Source organism: Diuraphis noxia, unplaced genomic scaffold (assembly GCF_037042655.1).
Source record: "Diuraphis noxia isolate RWA-SAM2 unplaced genomic scaffold, SU_Dnox_SAM2 contig0005, whole genome shotgun sequence".
NCBI lineage: Eukaryota > Metazoa > Arthropoda > Insecta > Hemiptera > Aphididae > Diuraphis > Diuraphis noxia.
The window spans coordinates 21215210-21233173 of record NW_028301715.1 but is presented as its reverse complement, the minus strand read 5'-3'; the positions used below and the strand labels follow the sequence as shown (position 1 = coordinate 21233173).

General features: G+C 29.3%; 1 protein-coding gene across 2 annotated transcripts in view; it reads left to right on the top strand.

The window, feature by feature from the left end:
• Window positions 1-17964, top strand: part of LOC107162015 (serine/threonine-protein kinase S6KL-like) — a 66619-nt gene that overhangs the window by 24452 nt on the left and 24203 nt on the right. The gene's annotated exons all lie outside the window — the stretch shown is intronic.

Sequence of the window (17964 nt, the reverse complement as noted above, 5' to 3'; positions counted from 1 at the left end):
ACACCGCGCTTGTATCAATTGTGTGTGTGTGTGTGTGTGTCCTATGATGTGCAAATTGTGTCGTTTTCGCTCGACTCAAAATCCATTGCTCTATACCATGATCGTCAAGTTGAACAACCTTCAATATTATATTATTGTGTTCCGTCGTCGTTCACGGCCGTCATCGTCTTCGTCTTGTAAGCATATGTCCTGCGCGAACGTAAATAATATTATTATGTAATACAATGATAATATCCCCAGTTCACAGTTTCCTCCCCCTCCCCCCTTTTTTACCTGCGTACACTTCTCTTCAGATATTTACTCGCAAAGGATTAAATTTAAAAAAAAAATCCGTATAACCATGATGCGCCATAAGGGACGATGCATGATCATGATTTATGATGGCGACGGTTGTACCCACATATACGTAATTAAATCGTATACACTGATCGATATGTCAACACGGCTGCGGAGCGGTAATATAATAATAACGCGTGTATATAGTTATTTTCCGGACACGATAAGAAGAAGAAGATGTAGTTATATTATATGACCGAGGTGGGATCGTCATGGCCATAAACGGAACTTGCAGAAAATACGGCGGCCGACAACGCGCATAATTATTATTGTTTTTGTATTATATAATAATATCATATTATTATACCATCCATTGCGATAGATCGGATCGAATGTATTACTTCTTTTGCAGCGCTCGAGAGGACAGCACAATGAATAACCGACGACGATTGTCCGTTGCGCGCTCGCAAAACGTATATTTCATTCCGAATGTTGTCCTATAATATTATAATGTATGTATGTGTATTGTGTATGTATATACTATGTACTTATGTATTTATAATATATTGTATCCTAATATCGTATGTAACAATATGCTAATTGTTGAGCAGTGACGTATTTATACGAGGGGAGGTGGGTCCACCACCCTCTAAAGACTTTACTTTGTTATAAAACAATCGTTTCGAAATCGTTTTACAAGAATATATTTTAATTTTAAGGCATTGCCTTATCATTAATTCACCTTAAGTTAACTTTTGAAATAGATGAAGTGATTGATGAATAAACGATGTTAGAGGAGTATAAAATATTATTATATTACTGCTTCCCTTTCTGACCTGTCTTCTGATAATTTACGCGTCAGTGCCTCTGTCCATCTCTTCAGACATTAATACCGTTACCGTTTGATGGTATACATAATAAATATATGGACAGACATCTCGTCGGATATTCCTGGGAGTTCTGCAATGCGGGAGTTTAAATCTTAACTTTGGGATTGTTTTTTTCTTTTTTACGATTCCGATTGCATATACGTATCAATGTTCGATTTGAACGTCTATACCTGCATAGTACAGATTATAGTGAGCAATATTAATTAATTAATTTTTTTTTTTACTAAAAACTTTCAGTATAAAACTATTATAATTCAGTGTGAGAAATATTAATTGTTTGTTAATAATTATAATATATATTATATATATACCAACCGTCGCGGGAGGACGAACGGCGATTAGAACATATTTTATAGATTGAATTTCCGTGTTGATATATACACACGTAGTAATATAATTTCGACTCTTGTAAGAAGAGACTCGTAAGCGGAGTATATATAGTAGTAATACAGCGTATTGTTAAATTAATCGATCTGGCGAGCGAAGGTCCAAAGCGTAAATGCATTTTACGGTTTCGCGTTCTATTATCGGATTACGTTTTTCTCATTTTCGGCGTTCGGTGCAACCCAGCAATTTGGGGAGTCAATATTATTGCCGTGTTTCGATCGTCCCGCCTATACGATTTCAAGTCGTAGGCTATAATTTTGGGATTTAATAAAACCTGTCATTATACCATTTTCAAAAACATCTGTTTTCGAATCAGCCTTTCGTTATTTCAAAAACCGTCTAGCTGATGCCGTCGTATTATTATTATCATTTATTAGTATATATAAAGCCTATACCCATATACGTGTTCTCTCCATTACAATATAAAATAATTGAAACGCATAATTGATTTTCCAGTCATTTTTTTTCCTTTAGTAAAAACCATTTTGCCTATAAATTGTGAAGGTAACTAAGAACTATATATATATAATAAAACTCAAACTCTGAATAAGAAATTGCGTGTAAAGAATATTTATACTGGTAATATTCTTGTTATTATCGAGTCATTACACCTATAATACGTTATTATACATTTTTTGGCTGTCGATTTTTATTGATGGGTTTTTTATTTTTATTTTTTTCTTTTTACGGAAAACCCATATTGTACTTATTATAATACAATTAAATTAGTATTTTTTTAATTTTTTTATCAATCATATAATTGATAAAACACCATCATGTTCTACTAAAAATCATTAGAATGCTAAGATTTACTCATATTATTTACTTGCCTCGAAATGAGGTGTATAACTCTGCAGTCTCGTATTATTCTTTCGGATAACAAAATGAATCTTGAATACAATTTGGAATTCTAACGTAGGCGAAAGAGGTATTTGTTTTATTAGGGTGTTTGAGTTTTTGTTTCGCATATTTTTTAGATAATAAACGGGCCAAAAATAGCTACATTTTCTACGCGGCTATAATATTATGTGTAGATTTAATAATATATTTTGTGGTAAACCTGCATTCTACATTTAAAATCGTTATTATAATCGATTAGTAATTAGTATGATTTCCGATTTCAAATCTAAAATAATAATACACCATTATCTTGAGTGGCCGAGGTGAGCGAATTTAAATGAACTTTCAATGTAGGAGTTACTGAACACTGACAAATATTGTTATTATAAAGTTATTATTATTAAATATAATATGTTTTTAAGTGTATATTAACGATATTATTAGAGGTCACTTTATTATAAAGTATCTGTTATGTGTATATATTATTGTTGAATGTTAATCATGCGAGTTATTAAGTAATTAAATAATGACTTAAAATTATCATCATTCATAAAATGACTCATAATATAATATCATAAAACATTATTCAAATATGCGTAGATTATATTTTGTCTCTTTATAATTGTAACGTATTTTAGTTTGTACTATTATTTATTGAGCTCCTTGATGTTTGACGTAGATCGAACAGGTAAATACTTAGGTGCAGGGGTAAACATGTTTTACTTATTTTTTATAATTTATAATTTGTGATTTACGATCTCTCCCTCTGAATCATTTTTCGGTGTATGAGACTGGTCCGCTGATGTCATGATGAGATTAGTATAGAATTGCATTTCACAAATCGCTGTCATATTTTGTTGCACCTTAAATCCTTGTTTTATAAACCATTGTCTCTTTTTCCAACATTACAACTTGGGAATTAAAAGCTTTAAAAGTAAATACGTTACGGTCACAGCCCTCGTAAATAGTTGATTCAACAATTATGCCTTTATACGAGTTTCGTTTAATTGTATTATAGTATCGTATTATGCTACGAATACGTAATAAAAATAAATTCATATTAACCATCGACTGCATAGTATTGCATTCCTAGCTATAGTGTATATATTTCTATGTACATATATCTAATAGACTTTTAAAAATTTTTATTCACATTATATTTCTATTTACTCTTGAAATTGAATTTCATGATAAATATAACGACAAAAGTAGTTATATATTACCATTGCATTAATAATAAAACTATTCGCACATAAAAAGTTTAAATCAAGTCTTTGTTTTTATGATATTCCCCTTAAGTGTAAAGTCGAGAAAATTAAATTGTTTTTTAGTTTTATAAGACATAGTTTTCTTACATAGAATAATCACGAAGTTAACTGAAATAATATTTTATACATTTATTTGGAAGATGATTTAAATATAGATAAAGAAATATTTATCTTATTTATTATTGTTCACTAAGAGATATATTAAATATTATAATTAGCGCAAATGTAGTGTAAAGTATTTATAATAAATATTTAAAAACTTTTTTGAACTTGACGTTTAAGCATACCCGAAATATATGAAGAGGTATATATTATCAAATGTCGGTGTCTAAGTATTTAAAACATTTTGTAATTTGTAACTTAACATTTTGGATATTGGAATATTCACAAAACATATTTAAGGTCGTAAAAAGTTTCAAGATAAAGATAATTGATTTTGAAAATCCCTTCCCACCATCCCACCTAACCTACACTTGAATTTGCTTATGAAATTTTGTGGGAATAATCAATTAAGGAATTTGTTCGTTATTTAATAGTTTACGATTACGATTTATTTTAAACGTAATTTAACGATTGCACTCGAATGCCTACTAGCAATAGGTATATGGTACTGATTGGTGATTGATGTTCTGCATGTTGGTGAAAATTACGCGATAGATATATCGCAAATATAATGTTGTGAACTAAAAAAAAATTCAATTAAAAATATATTCCGTGTGTCTATCTTTATACGTACGTAAGCTCGACATGCATTTTAAACTATTATACAGTATTATAAATTAAATACATTTTTATACATAAAATTGTATTTTGCGATGAAATGTAGCTTAATATACATATTGAAAAGGGTTATGGTTAGAATTTTAGTTGTATATTATGTTTTTTTCATAATAAAAAAATAATATGTAAATCTTCAAATATCAACATTCCTCATCACGTGTTTTGACTTTATGAAAAAAAAAACATTTACGTACATTTATATTCTTACATTACAAATATTGTCATATTGAGATTACAATAACCAGCATTTTGGGCGCAAATCTCTTATTTTATTAATTTCTTTTTATTGCAACACGGAAATACTCAAATCAATATTGAGATAGTAAATACATACAAAATAAAATACATAAAACGTACGTAATACACTCATAGAATTGATGGATCATTATTCATTAAAAAATTGGTTTTTTGAATAATTGGTGTAGCATATAAGCAAATAAAACAAGCGAGTACATATGGCGTGCATTATAAGTTTATACTTGAAAGGTAATTTGTGTCAATAGTTCATACAAGAATCAATAATATACGATCAATAAGACGTCTCAGAAATGCTTTCTGTCTGCAGCTATTGGCCTTAACGTATTAAGGCCAATATACGATTTATGACTAAAGAGTAGAAAATAGTAGTTATGGGTGATCAATATTTGATTTATATAAGTAAAAAAGTTGAGAAACTTTCGTTGAACACGTTCGATTTGGTTCATCTCACACGAGGTATTAAGATCATATACAGCATCAGCAATATTCCAAAATTGACCTCACCAAGAATACATAAAGATTTCATAGGAGTCCAGTCCACTAGTTATTTTTTTTTACAAAAACTAAGGCTTTTAATGCTTTATAACACATTTTATGTAATTAAGCATGACAATTTAACTCACGTTCGAATTCAATACCCTGCAAACCTGCAGTAATCTCATTATCCGCAAATAGCAATACATATCGCATACGAATAATCATAAATCAGCGCGTTCATGATGAGTTCTCCACGAAAAAGATATCGAACGACATTTTGAAATATTAAGTTCCAACCCACGACCATCATCATCAATGATGAATTGAAATCATTTTGTAAAAGCAAGCCAGTCACTTATTGAATTGATTTTTTCAAATAATTTCAAGTCATCGAATTTTTTTACCTCCCTTCACGTATTGAAATCCTGAATCACGCCTGCAGGTTATAGAAGTGGTAAAAACTATAATATAATATTTATATTATCCACCGACACTTTCAACGAACAATAAGTGCGGTGGATATGACATATTATATTCTATTTTAGGGGTTGGAGTGTTATGATGATGGCAAATAATAGGTACAGTTACCTATACGGTCGATAGGTGTATTGATAATGATATGGTTGTACAAATATTTGACACAGATATACAATATCATTCGTCGAGTGCGTGCGAATATCTCTATACATCATAAATGTCATATGTCGACATGTCATCATACAGGGTGATTGATTTATCATAAAACACTCATTATTTCAAAATGTATTGACTTTTTTCAAAATATTTTTTTACATGGTTTCAAGTTGTTAAAAAAACCTACGTTTTTATCAAAAAATTATATTTTTAAATATTTTTTATCCTTATCATTTTTTAAGTTTTTTTACTTTTTTGAATGACAACATAGAGTTTTAATTTCATATTCCAAAGCAGAATATTTTTCTAAGTATTTTGATACATAGAAATCGAATTTGGGGCTAGTAGTTTATGAGTTATAAGTATTTAAAGTTTTGATTGGCAGAGTGGTGTGGTACGGGGTTACCCCGCAAAATGTTTGTCCACTACTCCGCTTGTCTAAACTTTAAATACTTATAACTCAGAAATTACTAGCCCCAAATTCGATTTCTATGTATCAAAATACTTGGAAAAATATTCTGCTTTGGAATATGAAATTAAAACTCTATGTTGTCATTCAAAACAGTAAAAACTTAAAAAATGATAAGGATAAAAAATATAATTTTTTAATAAAAACGTTGGTTTTTTAACAAATTGAAACCATGTAAAAAAATATTTTGAAAAAAGTCAATACTTTTTGAAATAATGAGTGTTTTATGATAAATCATCACCCTGTGAGCATGCGCACTTATAGATTTTTTCTTTTTGTAATGTATTAACTATGATTTTTGGAATTTTTAAGTTCCTTTCATGGAGCAAAAAAATATTTTCAAATGCTTGCATTTTAATGCAACTTATTAAGAAATGTATTATGACAATACTGCAAACTTTTTATGTTCAAATTTGAACTGCATTTTTTGTTGTGTAATATTTTGAATCTTTAAGTATAGGTACAAAGGATTATTGTCAGCGTGAGAATAGAAGATAACAATATAATACGATGAATTGAAAATTATAGTAATCAATAGTCAATACTAGTTGATCAAAACTTGAATTTCGATTTAGGCTTGTCAATATTTTCGCAAATCATCTGATAAACGGACATATTAAAAGTAGAAAAGAGTGTTGGTCAGCATTCGGAAAAAAAAAGCTTACAATATTATCGGTACTAATAATACTGCTGCAAACTTGTTTTTTCTTTTGTGGCGTCAAATGGTACGAACAATCTAAAATATATAGATGGGTACTTATCCATCTATTTGAAAACACAGTTAAAAGTAACAACAAGATTTGAGGATACGCATTGAACGTTATTAAATATGTTAACGAGTAGTATATTATTATCAAAGAAATAGGGCATGTTTGCCGAATCACCCTGTTGGAACATAATATGCGTACATACACTCCGTCTCGCGTGCACAAAATAATACCTACGTAATTGTATATTAATATTATATCGCACACTCCGATTTGCGCATATCGCGTACGATAGTCGCGTCGACAATAGCAGGTCGGACACACACCCGGGCTCGATGATTAATCGCTATAATAATATCGCAAATTATATTATTATTATTATTATTATTATTATTATATGGTATAATATGTTTTATATATTATTATTATTGTGAATTCAACGGTGGCAATTGTTTCGGATAATAATATTGTACCTACTACAAGCGCACCGCATATATTATAATATGTATCAAATATTACACAGTACGTAGTTTGTGCGCATGCGCCGCACATAGCCGGAGCCCGTTCGACGGTCGCCCGCGGGGTGCACGTGCATTGTTCGCGATCCGCGCGTTGTCCCGGTGACTGCGTGTGCGTGTGCGTTTCCCTCGCCCTCGCCGTCCGATCGTCGTTCATCGCAGCCTCCCGTTTCAATTTTCAAAGTTTCACCAGCCGCCGGCAGTTCAACGCACTCAAAGGCGGAGCGAGCTATTATAATTTTATGTGCGTGTGCCGCCACCGCCGCCGAATGACTCGCGGAAAAAGGATGACTGTGCACTGCTCTCTATGCGATGATGTGCGCCTATGATATGATATTATATTATATGCCATTATTATGTATCGTTTTTGTGTGTGTACATGCAGGTACAATGCGCTAAATCTAAAGCCAGAGACACTGTGCAGTGTATTATTATTATAATAGTATAAATATTATATTCTTCAGTGACGTTTTCGCAGATTTTTCCAGAGTACTACACTATACGTACCTGCGTAATACGAGACAAAGAGAGAGAGAGAGAGAGTAAAATAAAAAAATAAATTGTTCGCATTATTCGTCATCGTCACGCTTCACCTATTCGCGCATACAAAGTTCCAAAGCGCATCTGCAAATCAAACGAATCAAGTCTACATTATAAAATCGGTGTCTATTGTATAGATACCTACCTATACTTGTTCCGCATCTATTTTTTCATGTTATTTCCAGCCATAGTTTTTGAACTTGTCGATAACAAGATACAGAACATCGTTATAACGCGGTTGTTGCCCAATCCTATAAACTATCATCGGTATATACGTTAACTGCAGTTTATTTTTATATGATGGCTACAGACTATTTTATAGAACGGGGGGGGGGGGGTGGAGGGGGGATTATGATCTAAGGGCTTAGAGCCTCTCAGATAAGCAACCGCTCGAGTTTCAATCGCTATGTGTGGTGCAGCCCTTAATGTCTTAAATTCTTTTCATACAACTTTTAATTGCTCATCATTATACAATTTATATTCAATTTCATTCGAGTTTGTTTTAAGAGGACATCGTAAAATCTTTACCGTTTTACTAGTTTTCGTCTTATCCGCAACGCATATCATGACAAATTATGTGTAATATCTTCAAAATAATCAATTTTAATCCTTTATTTTAGATTCTGAGCGGAGCGATGGATGTATTGATTTTACCATGATGTGTGTTTTTGTTTTTTATTTTATTTTTTTGTCTGTCATCCCGTTTTGAGGCAGTAAAAGTTCTTCGATTTTTGACTTCAGTACCCCGTTCGATCAAAAAGTGAATCTAGTTGGTTTTTAGGGGGGTCAAAAGTAAAAAATTCTTAATATTTTTCTAAATAATCGGGATAAACAAACTAAAAATTAAGGGAAAAACGGGAAATTTTACCCACAATCAGTTTTCGACAAAATCGATTTTGGTTTTTGATGTAACTTTAAAACAAATGACCATAGATACATACAATTTTCACCGAATGTTTATATAAGTATATTCTATCAATCATGCAATTTTCTAAAATTTCGAATTAAGTTGAACTATTCATAGGTATTTGCAATGTTCGATCATTATTAGTTTTTTTTTAAATTAATATCGATAAAAATTTATTTGTTGGGTAGAAAAGCTTGAAAATTGAATACAGTGCTCTTAACATATTGTTACAATCATAGTTGAAAAATAAAATAAATTCATAGTCACATTTTATTTTTATAAGCATTCAAAATTTGAATTTTGACAAAATACGTAAAAATCACAACAATTCGCAAATTATTTTAAGTTAGAAATTCATAAAAAATTTTCTTTTTAAATCTAAGATTTGAAAATTTTTAATAATCTATAATATATCCTAGACAATGCAGATAAACCGTCTCCGCTTAGAATAGTTTTTCGTATAAAAGGATATAATATCAATATAATATCATTGGATTCATATTTAATTCCATCCATTACAGTAACCCATTTGTAACCTACTACTGTACAGCAGAGCGACATCCACGACTTACCCGCTTTTTTTGTTGATATATTAGTGTGTCGCGGTATCCTGAAATTTTCTAAAATTTAAATTTTAGAAAATTATTTCGGGCACCGGTTGGACTTTAAAAAAAATATTTATTGACTTGTTTTTCGCGGAACTGCGGTAATCACCAAGAATCGAGATGAATGCTAATTCCGTTTCAAACGCGTCGGGAGATTCAGCGCGCAACAGTCACTTTCAAAATCTTGACACTATTGAGCACATTTGTCAAAGGTTATAGAAATACAAAAGAAAACCTATACACGATTGCAGAGCATAAAACCTCTGCAATGTTGTCGTTTTCAATTTTGAACTATATATTATTAAAAAAATATATATATATATATTTACTTTTAATAATAATAATTCAAATATGCAAATATGCAGGTAAGAGTTGAAAATCTCCAATAAAATTACCTATTGTTATAATATTTGGTAAATGATGGACATTTCACTTAATTTTTTTAAACATACTTTAGATACTTTTTTTTAATATAAATAAATGTATTTACAATCTGTAATATTATAAAACAATAAGTAAATTTGAGATTTTTTTTACAAGGTTTGGTGGCTTGAGTGAAGGGTGCGTCCATTGACTCTACCTACTTCAAACTGTTTTTTTTATTTAGCGAAGTAAATCAATTTCGTTTTAGTCGACACCGGGGAGGGTTATCCTGGAGAGTCTTAGAGAAAGGATTGGAGAAGATTTAGGTTTGAGTTTTTGGTTGAGCCCCAGATTTGAATACCGTATGTTAATGCAGGACGAATTAATTGTTTGTATATAGATACAAGAGTTTTGTCATTAATTAATATTTTAGAACGGAGAAGTTTATGAAGTTTATGTAGTTTTAGTTTCATTGATTTTCTTTTGGTTTTGATGTGCACATTATTACTGATTATTATTATTATTATTTTTATTAACCCAATAGCAAATTGAATACAATATTTTCTAAGTGCCAATGATCAAAAATGTACATCTATAATTTATTAATCAGTAGCATTATATTCGACAGAGCTGGGTTCAGCTCATGGGCGGATAGGCCATTTTTGACCTACCGGAAAATTTTTAAAAATGGGGGCCCCACGTGAAATTTTTTTTAATAATATATGATATTAAAGGGCCCCATGACCGAAATACGAAGGCGGGGGGGCCACCGGGAAATGCCCGGTTGCCCGGTAGGCCTATCCACCTATGGTTCAGCTCACTTAAGTTTGTATCTTAATAACTGATTGGTGAAACAATACGTGAAAATAATTAATTAAAAAATGTCGGCAATGTGAATGTGACAATATGCCGCACAAAATATCCTATACTCATTGCTCAATAATCGTGTTGCTAAAAAGTTATATGCTCAATCGGGTAAACGGACACTTTTTATTATATCTATCGCGATCGCGTTTAGTGATGGTCACAATAGATCAGACTAGCACATAATCTATACGTTCTAACCTAATCTCTTTATTTTTATTTAAGTATTTAACTTAGTATTAGACTTTTAACAAAAATTTAAAAAAAATTTAAATTAAATTATGTTTTAATTGTTATTTGAGATAATATTTAGACAAATTGATATGTCATTCATCCAAAAACATTAGTCTCTATCGATTTTGTAACGTATAATTTTACCTACTCTAATAAGATTATACAAACACATGAAAAACAATTTTTCTACGTAAATACGATTTGACTATGTTGCGCGTTGACCAGAGAAAACAAACAGTGCGCTGTCATTCTCTTAAGACGATATTTTCAAATTTACGGGCAACCTATATATACAGTTAAGAAGAGCGTTATGTGGCAAAAATAGTACTTATCTCAGAAAACACTCGTCGTCAATGCCGAATTTTGAATTAGACAATGCATCAACGTTTTCTAAAACATTTTATCTGCTTAATAATTTATTACAATGAAAAAGGATGGTTCTCGTTTGGAATCAATATAATATGGTATACAACATAATTAATGATGTAAAAAATCTCAGTTATTTAAAACAGTACAGTGTAATTATGATCCTTAAGTATATTATATACCTACTTACAAATTCTAATGATCTTCTGAATTCTAATAAATCATAAAGGATATGAAAAAATGGGGGTGAGCACACATGATGGATATCAGATTTATATTATAGGTATACTCGAAACGGTCGGTTTGCAAGGTCGCAAGCGCGCCCGCTTGTTTTAATTATAGAAAGGCATTATATAGTGCGAAGTGGAGGTAAAATATCATAATTTAATCGCGAAACCCACTAATAAGTCGTCTGGCTAGAGTTTTGCGGCCGAATATATTATTGTAATACACTCACGTATAGTAAAATTGTAATCAGGTGACCACCGATCATAATATAATATCGTATTAGATTTACGCATATAAAATACTTAATGCTGGTAATAATATTGTGTTTCGCACTGCGAGGATTAATATTGTATATTTATAACGAATACCGTCTGTACAATTTATTCTACATCCTCTCGCAAATTAAATGCATATTATAAAAGTAACTATCCGCATATTATTATATATGTATTGAAAGTGGGTCATCGTCATGATTTGGCGATTTTTCAAACGAACGCGAAATATATAATATACGCCAAATTTCAGGTATACTGGTACCTACATAAATTGTATTGCAGTTAATTATATATACATACACAATATTATTACATTGATCGTAATGACCGGTGACAATATTCTACAGGTCTATATATTATTATTATTATTATTACCATATCCGTCGGGTATTCGATCGTCGTTTACACGAACATTGTAGCTTTAACTTACTGATAGAGAGAGAGCTTCCGTCATAAAATACGATTCAACAATTACCAATTTCAATAATTATATTTTATGTAATATACTATATTGCTGTATTTCCCTGCTCCGCTTGCAGGATTAATGTTAATCCATCTTTATATACCGTTTTTCGTTTTGGTTTATAGTTGAATTATATTACCTATATAGTATAATATACAAACTCATGAACATAACTAAACATTATTGGTTAATGATTACTGCTATGCTATGATTTTGGACATATTTTTAATATGAACACGATACCGATGATATGGTTCAACGAAAGTTGAAAGGCCGATGTAAAAATATTCAATATACCATTCAGATTGATGGTCGTCTTGACATCAAGAATACAATGCATCCAGAATTAAAAAAGTTGCGAATCATAAAAGTTATCATTGTAATTGCAATATTGAATGTTCATATAGGTATTTGATCTTGATGATTTGACAATACTTACCATACTGCAGTTTATGATTTCTGTATTTTATTAAATTAAAAACAACCATCTTATCGTTTAGCGTATTAGTAGTATTTGAATTTTGAGTCGATATTAATTTTTAATTTTTTCGTAATAGAGCATAAATTGCATTCATATAAAATTACGATTAGTAAATATTTTCTGAAATTATTATTGGCTATATATTATGTTTATTGGAACACAGTATATTTGTTACAACAGTGATGCACATACAATGAATACTTTTTAAAAATATTTACTTTCCGAAATATACTAATTCTAATCATACCTAGCATGCGATTGAAAAAATCTAATAATGATATCTGAAACAATATCCAAAATAATATAATTAAAATTATATATAGGTATAGTACTGCTTTAATACGTTTATTATTTATAATACATTTTTATATAATTTTCGAAGTAAAAATCATACAATATCTTATATCACTAATATTGTACTTAAGTACCTACTTACTATTTACTAATTAAAATCATATACCGAACTATTTAATTAATTTTTTTCTTTAACCAATTGGTATAACCACATTTATTATGTAGTATATAAAAAAAAATATTCGATTTCCGTTTGTCAAAATGAAATGCCTGTATGAAGCTCATCTTAAATTTGTGACTTATTATAATACTAATCTCTTAGTTTATCCATTGTAGTATCAATGTATCATACAAAAGGACCATGTACAAATTTCAAGTCTCTATTTGTCATTGTTTTTGCTGATTGTTGTTTATTCAGTCAGTATATCTTCTCTTAGATACCTATTACCTATTACACAGATTTTTGCTTTTAACCTTTTTAAGTATGAAACTTTATATTATACTTCTCCATCGCGATCGTATAATATAATACATATCTATTTTATATCAATATAAAATGTTAAAATGTTTATTAATTAACACAATAACGCTTGCTTTCTATATATTTGGGTTTGTTTGAATTCGTTTGTTCAAAAATCTGTTGGATACCTACGTATAAATATTTTACCGCGTCATTTAAAATTTTTTTTCAATTGTCTTGATTTCAAAAGTGTAGAAAATCATATTGTCTTAGATTAAAGTACAGTCATACCTATTCTTGAAGTTCTCTCTGTTTTTAATTTAAATTCATAAAAGATATTTTGCTTTACTACCTATAAGTAATATATTTTTGTTTATTCAAAACAAATTAAATTATAATTTAGATTTATTAAATTGTATTTTAAATTCATTTTACTGATAATTTATTGAGCGGATTACGAAAAATACTACCTATATGTTTTATGACTTAGGACTGTATAAACTAAAACTAACTACAAATATTTACTTTAAATTAAACAAGTACCGATATTTAATTTTTCCCTCAATAAGTTCAGTATCAAAATAAAAATGTAAATAAAAAAGGAACAGCCTCTTTTCGATATACCTACCGAACTTATATTATCGTTTGCTAATATTTTGTAAGTTTCACATTTAGTCTCACTAATTTCATCTTGTGAAGTTCACATTTATACGGTTCTCGTATCTCGTAAACGGGCAAAACTTTTTGATCGATAATTCTCCGCAAAATTACCTTCACTTTGCGGAACGTTATTTAAATAATATCCACAACAATTTGGATAAACATTCCATCCATAAAGCATTAAACAAATTCCTCAGTGTTTACATATGTATTTAACATAAGTAATTGTGTACGTACGTATTGTTGTTGACGTAAAGATTTTTTTTATTTTTTTTTAATGACTATAGATAAAAGCTACATTTTATAATATAACCCAGTCATTCGTCTTTTATTTTTATTTTCTACTACGTACCTAGCAATCCATTCGTAGTTTTTATTATCTTTCCAATATTCGTCCATCACATTGCAGGCGTTTTCTATTATTTTTTTTAATATATATATTATGTATTGTGTTTTTGTGATTTCTAATACGGAGAACATAATTAGATATTGGATACCTACTACTTGATTGTTGATTGATTAAATAATTTATTTTTGTGTGACAAAATAAGTTTAAAAGTTTTATGAAAATTGATTTTTAGTGACGGTCCTCCACAATGAATACATGCTATTATTGTGTGTCATTAATAGTATTATATTTCATTACAACGTACATAATAAATCCATTAGAATTATAAATTAATCTGTTTGTATGGGTTACACAAGTTTGACAAACACAGACAATCTTCAATCTATTTTCACTATATTTAGTCATTTACTTTATCGATGGTAATATTATTTTGTTAATGAAATAGATTACTATAAGTGGATTTTAAATTTTAAATCATCTAGATATGTTTTACTTATAATGTTGTTTTAATGAACGGTAATATTTTTTAAGAACATTATTAAAATTTGAACCTTTTATTTATATTTTGAATAATTAATTTTAAATTTTAAACTAAGATATAGGTATATACTATATTGCATTATAAAGCATTTTATTATTATATTCTATTTTTAATAAAGTTTCAAAATATTGTACGCTCGCGTTCAACATTCTTTTACTATACCTACTATGTACATTGGCGCACATACGGGGGTGACAGGGAGTGCTTAGCACCCCCAAAATTCAAACATAGATTTTACAATTTTTACATAGTCTATGTACTATTATAGTGTTATTACTAATTTAAAAAAAAATCCTGTAAATTGTAAATATAAGAACATTATAGTAGCAAAAAATAAATAATATGTGTTTTATGTTAGATTTAAAAAATACTGTAAAGTTAAGGTTGCTTAGAATCTAATCTACTTGGTATAACTATTAAAATATATTATTAATGTGTGTGTTTTGTTTTGTGTGCTCAGCATAAATACAAAATATGCAAATTACAAATAATAATGAACGTGTGATATTAATTAAAATAGAAAAAATTATTTACAACTATCCTAAAAGTTTTCAATCAAACAAAAAATGTATTATAATTTTAATTATATTTCATAGAGTTAGCGTACGCCTCTTCTCTTGTTACATTGTCGCTTGTTAAATAATATTTAGATTCAATCGATAAAAGCTAACATTAATATTATAAATTCCATGTTTCAATCCGAAAAATAAGTAGTGTATTATAACGTGTTAATAGCCAAGAAACATATTTTATAGAACATTGTGTAACACAAAGAACTGGCATATTTAATTAATTAACTATGCCTATGTAACAATTTTTATTCTAATACATTTTTTTTTTTTTTAAATTTATATGTTACATGATATTATGGTTATTACTAAAATAAATATTGATAACAGACGTTATTGCACGGTTATTTAATTAGTAATTACATTTATCAGCTTTTTTATGTTACATTCCATATATTTTTACAATCTACATAATATTATGTAGATAATGTAACTATATAATTAAAATAATTAATTATAGTCACCATTCGTCATTTTTAATAGATGAATTGAAATAGACGTCATAAAAATTAGCTTTAAAATAATGCAATGAAATTAAATTATTCTGTCTATTATTATTTTTATCATATTATTACAATGTTATGACGTGGTGTACTATCGAAATTACATTAAAAGTCACCACAGTAATGTTTTGTTGCTATATAACCATTCAAAATGACAGAAACAAAGATTTAAATACCGCAGTGTAACTTAACAATGTAGCTTAATATTTGGCCTAATGTTTAAACTTTAGTTTTCACAATTTTAGTAAGCGCAGTTCCTTCTTATATAAAACCGATCAATAGCTTGGTTGTTGGAAAAAAATAAAACGAACTCGCATGTCTTTTGATAAATATTTATTTTGAAAGACTGTATTATTGCATTATTTTTCAATTTTTATTTCCATTCAAGTGGTTATAGTGCTTGTACTGAAAAAATATTTATTTTATTTGCGCATATAGAAGCGTTTTTATTTTCTAATAAGTAATTAAGAATATGTGTTGTGTTTAAACCTTAAATATTTGAACACCTTATGAGTTAATTTATTTCCCAAATAAGAATTTTTAAAACTTAAATGTTTTATGCGAGATAATTCGGGGATTGCAATATAAAATAAAACAATTTTAATATCATATTTTGTAAATATTAAAAGAACATTGAATTTTCATCATTAACACACTAAACATATTCGATATTGATTTTGTTATGAATTAAGGTGCAAACTCTCATGTTTAACGTTATTGTTTTGAAAACTGTTAATATATTTAGGTGAGTAGGTATAAATAATTAATATCAATCAAATAACTTTTCCCGCCATGTTATATTATAAACAACATTTTGGCATATTTTTAATCATCTAAATAATGTACCACTATATGTATAAATGTTTTACTAAAAATTTGGAATTATTTTTGCATATAATATGTTATTTTCAGCACATTCAATTATTTCGTATCGTTGCAGTATAGGTTCATAAGCAGATATAAATCGGAGTATTATTTTTATTTTTATTTCTTTCTTTCTTTCTGCAAACGTTATTTCTTATTGCCTGTAATCCGTCTCATAATGTCGGCCTAAGGCATTTCAAAATCTTTTTACTGCAGTATTTATCTTAATTCAAAAAAGAAAAAAAGAAATATTACCTTTTTACTACGGCGTATACCGCAGTTGTTGGTGTAACCGTTATTGGTGTAACCTTATTATAACATTCTGAGGGTAGTTCTTTATTATGACTGCACAGATTATAATTATTTCTGCAGTGAACAGCTAACCGTGTGGGGTTTCGTGTTTAAAACTTGCAGCACTGTATAATGCAGTCTGGTGAGTAAAAATCGTTTTATTTTTTTTTTTAAACCCAATAAGTGTGCTGCAGCTGTTCAAAGGGTCGCCCTGCACTATACAATACGCACAAAGATAAAATTATTATTATTATTATATTATATGTTATCTCGAACAGTACTACAACTACAATGATCGTCTATACTCTAATACACTGCACTGACACAGACACACACCAAGCTCACGACCTATGTAACAGACGCAAACCGTCGTCAACGACAGAGTTTCCGAACAAGCTGCAAACCTCGGTGGCATGTGCAACGACGGCCTGAGCCAACTGTGCGCGATGTATCCGTCAACGCGTATATAATATGATTTAAAGGCGGACGCGTATAATACCATTCCAGTGTACCAATACCACCAATATAGAGATAAAAATCCGCCGACGAGAGTATTATCACGACGATAAATTTATATGTATTTGTATTATGAATGTTGCTTTCG